Source organism: Varanus komodoensis, unplaced genomic scaffold (assembly GCF_004798865.1).
Source record: "Varanus komodoensis strain SLA01 unplaced genomic scaffold, ASM479886v1 scaffold626, whole genome shotgun sequence".
NCBI classification, from domain to species: Eukaryota; Metazoa; Chordata; class Lepidosauria; order Squamata; family Varanidae; genus Varanus; species Varanus komodoensis.
The window spans coordinates 11,047-16,220 of NW_025336255.1; the positions used below are offsets into that span (position 1 = coordinate 11,047).

The window sequence follows — 5,174 nt, forward strand, 5'->3', positions numbered from 1 at the left end:
GGCCATGAGGAATGCTGAGACCCTTGCTGAGGCCACCTTACCTTGGTCTGTTCAGGATTTCATGGACTCCAAGCCAGCAATTGGACCACCCCCAGCTTGTTATCAGTCAATACATGTAGGGGGCACACTTTGAAATTGTTTCTTATAGCCAAACATGACAAAAACACTCTAATGATGAGAGACTCTGAAACCATACCTTTGTCATGGCTGAGTCACAGCCTGTTGAGATATAGATTATAGGTGATTTTTTTTCCCATCTGCAATGGTGGGAAATGAATCAGATGGTCTGTCCTGTAAGGCTAATTGATCCAGATTATTTGCAGAGTGGTTGTGAAGTACTTCCATGTGATATGGCCAGCAATTCTTTCAAAGCCCTGCTTAATCTCTAGAATGCACGCAAGACCTGGGTACTTACCAAGATTGCTCTTGTTCTCCCTGTGGTATATCCCTGAGAGGAGAACAAAGAAACAATACAGGAGATGGCTTGGACAGAGATGGAGAAAACCCCCTACTGGCCACATCCAAGCCTTGGTAAGTTCCTAAAATCAAGAATCTTGGGGCACAATGAAGGCAGCAAAGAAACATCTCACTGCCATTATTCCATCCTCCATTTGCACCCCAATAGAAATTAGGTTTCCCCGGGGTCTATTAAATTATGGCTCCAAGGAGAATATAGATCTATCTGAGGTCCACAGTAACTTCCAGGAAAAATCTCTTGCATCTGACTTAACCATTTGGCAGCAGTTCAATTCCCTGAGGTTCCCCAACTGTAGGTTAATCTAATTTTCCTGGATGAGTTGAAGGACATTCTGCTTGAGGTTGATGTTATAATCAATAATGATTCAAACCCATTGGAAACAATCAATAACTTACAAATGTGAAAGTATTTGATTTCCCTCTGACTTACAATGCATGCCTAATTTTGGATGAATCACATTCTTAAATGTCTCCAGTTTTTAATTATTTTTCTTTCTTCTTAGGTTCTCTCTGTTGTTCAGCTGAGGCTTCAACACAATAATGTAGCATTTGGGAGAAAAGATAAAAATCAGTAACCCAGCACTGGAGGCCAGGATGGAGAAGATCTCCACAGCTACCAGATACTTTCCTTTTGTGCTCAGGTATGTTGGAACAAAGGACACCCACACACTGCAGAAGACCAACATGCTGAAGGTGATAAACTTGGCTTCATTAAAACTATCAGGCAGGTTCCTGGCTAGGAAAGCTACAGAGAAGCTTACAATAGCCAGAAATCCCATAAAACCTAAGACACAATAGAACATGTTGGCAGACCCTTCATTACATTGCAGGACAATTTCCTTATTAATTGAGTGCATGTCAAACTCTAGGAATGGGGGAGAGGTGGCCAGCCACAAAGTGCAAAGCATTCCTTGAATAAGAACACTGGAAAGAACGATGGAGGATGCCAGCTTCTTCCCAGCCAACTTCCTCACTGGGGACACAGGCTTAGTGGACATAAAAGCTAGAACCACAATGATGGTTTTGGCAAAGACACAAGAAACAGCCACCGAGAAAATTATAGCAAATGTTGTTTGTCGAAGGAAACATGTCATCTTCTCAGGCTGGCCAATGAACAGCAAAGTGCAAAGAAAAGAGAGCAGGAGTGAGATGAGAAGGGTGTAGGTGAGGTCACGGTTGTTGGCTTTCACTATGGCTGTGTCCTGGTGCTTGATGAAGATCCCCAGAATGATAGCAGTGATGAAAGAAAATGAGAAAGCAGCACTGGCCAAACTGATTCCCAAAGGCTCCTTAAAAGTCAGGAACGTGATGGTTTTAGGGATGCACTGATTCTGGTCAAGATTTGCATAATGATCTTCTGGACATAGGAAACAGTCATTCATATCTGGAAAACATAAGTTATTTGTATTGTTCCCTAAAATAAGGAAACCTCAATAAGACAGCCAAATTACATGAAAACTTTTCTGGTTGCATTTCATCATGCTGGGACCAATAAGAGTTGAAGAGTTAAGGATCAGCATAGCCAAGGCATTGCACACATTTGCCACACTTAAATGAGGGTGTTCCTAAATCTGTCCATGAAGAGGTCCTTTTTGAAATTTTCCAACCATAGTGAAGGACTCATACAGCATTCATTTGACTCATATTGCATTCATGCCCTATATCTCATTCATATATATGTATATGCACACACAGACAAATATACATATATCCCATACACACACACACACACACACACACACACACACACACACACACATATATATATATATAAAACATGTATGAGATGTAGAGAAAGCACCAGGCCAACACTGTAGCTGACTTCCCTCCTTGGACAGTCAACAAAGAGAAAAAGAAAACCAAACGGAAAATTATCCCTACCAGTAACTCATCTCAAGAGGCTGAGATACTACTTTATGTTTCTTGCAAAATTCAGTGCAGTATTGCCTTCAAACTTTGATGGTTATATCAGAATCAGACTTTATTTTTGTATTAGTAAGCAGTGCTTTTAGTATATATGTTTTCTCATTGCTTTAATCAAGCTTTTAACTAAATCTTATTTTTCCTAAAGTTAGCCATTCATCTTAATTACCTTTGAGAAACTCCTCCTCCATACAGACTTTTAAACAACATACAATGAGCTATGTTAAATAAACCCAAGGGTAAATAAATCAGAATGTGGTGAGGATACGCATAACCATTGAGATGTCCAGGATTCCTGTCATCCTATGCAGGATGGAGGAAGCATGGAGATGAAGGTCACCTAAATTATCCTGTGCTTCAAAACCTTTCACCAACCAATCTCAGGTGTCTAACTGTGGGGCTCAAAGGGGGAGGGAAGGAGGGACCTCCAGAATGCATCACACTGAGGCAGGTCTGCTTTTCTCTCCTTCCTCCATCATCTTTCAAGATATCCTTCTCCATGGTCAGTCTTGTGGCTTTGGAGACACTGCAGATAAATATACTCTACTTTCCATTCACAAATAAGAGACTTTTCCAATATTCTCACTCGTGATCTGAGCAATTCAATCATCATCTACCAGTCATAAAGTTATTCTGTAAATCCCCCAACAATCATATACTTGATGAGCCTTTTTTAAAATCCATACCTTCCTGATTTGAGATTTTCCCTTCTGGACAGGGATGACAGTCATAACAACAAAAGGGCTCCCCTTCCTTCTTTAATTTACGATAACCAGGAAGGCATTTGCTGTTGCACTGAGAAACAGGTGGTATCTATCAATAAACAAGAGAGGAACATTGTGGAAATTGGGCAGTTGTGCTGCAGTGATCAGTTTACAGTTCAAAATCTCTATTTCCCCCTCCCATCTTCTAAACAAGTTCTAATCTGCTTTTCTTTCACCATTTTTGCATTTGGGATTGACACATTTAATCCATTTCAGGAAAGATTGAGAGTTGGCAATGGGGGCGGGGGGGGGAGTTCAAGAAAGTATTTGGCGCCAAACTGGCCAAAAGAAAAAGTCTCGCTTTCTTTATATAGCTGTTAGTCACTCCAATAATGTTATTTTTACTGAATAATAAATGTGAACTCTTGACCCATTCTACATTGTCTATTCTAACATGTTGATGTTGGCAGGGCATAATGGAAACCCTTCTACACATACTAAAGATCCAACATCTGATGTTGCCAGAGACTTCTTCGTATAATTTATGTCTTAAGCCACTAAGCCTGTTTCCTCAGGACTACCTTTAGTGTCTTTGAAATGCAACAGAACATTTCTCATCACTCTTTCCTGTCCTTTGGATGGAAATTGCTCCTTCTATATGGGAGCATGGGATATGGGATTTTTCACTCTTATCTTTCTTTCTATTTTTAGGTTTCAGAAATGGGAGGCATAGTCAAAAGGAAATGTGTCCCTCTGTACTGAGAATTCCTAAATCTACAGTTGCTATTATCACAAAACTGGTATAACAGAAAATCACATCCACATTTCTCCAGGTAGTCAAAAAACGTGGCATGAATATTCATCACCTGGTTGACAAAAGACAAAGAAAAATATATGCAGATCAGTGAACCAGTATTGGACACAGGGAAATGACTACTATGTACACCAACTTAAATGCAAATAGACTCTACCTCATTCAACCCACTGGCCCATAAGATGGCATCCTCACAAAGGGTGAAAACTTCTTCTTTATGAGTGCTCGGCTCTATCTTTCCAACTTTAACTCTATGAAAAGACTGGTTGGAAAATGTGAACCAGTTGAGAATATCAAATCCATCCATTATGTCTCCATTGTGGTCAAAGGAAACCTTGTCCCCAGCACTATTGTTAAATGACAAGCCCCTCAGAAAATGGTGCAGCTGAATGGTGTGGGAAGAGAACAATTCAGAAGGATGAACAAAAGGGGTTTATAGAATCCATAGCACATATGTATTGTTTACCCAGGGGAGGGGGAAATTGCTTTCCACAAAAGGGTTGAATTGAATAGCAAGGAAGCTCAGGGTTGGGACTGGGGCTGAAGGAAAAAGAGGCAGGGTCAAACTTTGGAAACAAACCAAGCATCTTGTAGCTTTTAATTCTTCCTCCAGTGAGTTCTCTGAGAATTAGAATGGAAGCTTCAGAACAGGGTGGAAAGTGCAGAAAAATTAGGAAAGCACAGAAGAAACTGAGGCTGAATATGGGGCATGTCAAAAGAAGAGGTGTGGCCTTCTGAGATGAGGTCTTATGTAGACCCCGGGGAGGGCAAATTTGACTCACAGACCTGAGATGAGGACAAGACATGATCAATCATTGAACTGTACAATGAAAGTTCTCTGAGGATTAGGAATGGGCAAGGAGTCTGACTGCGTTTGATTAATATGCTTTTGTGGATGGGAAATACCATGAAAGCCTGAACTCTACATGTGCACTCAAATGTGATGAGCTGCTCCTTACTATGTTGGTCAGAGCAGTACCTGCCATGGGTCTTGATTCAAGAGCTTCCCTTGCCCACAATCTGCCATGGTCCTGCAACTGAATGTGGAGGCATGGAAAGCTTGCAAAGCATGTGCCACGGAGTGTACAGCATTATAGATGCTGTAGCTGTGGCCGGTCATGCTCATTCCAAAAATAGAAGTGGGAAGAATCTCCAGCTTTTCCTCCCCAGTGCAGGCTCGCTGAGCCTCCTGGCCCACTGAAGTCTCAAGGAAGAAGCATTGAAATGCATTTTCCCAGAAGAGCCTGAGGAAGCCA

General features: G+C 41.2%; 1 pseudogene; it reads right to left on the reverse strand.

Annotated features, from left to right (window-relative positions):
* Positions 1–956: 956 nt before the first annotated feature.
* LOC123033507 overlaps positions 957–5,174 on the reverse strand; it is a 20,910-nt pseudogene continuing 16,692 nt past the window's right edge.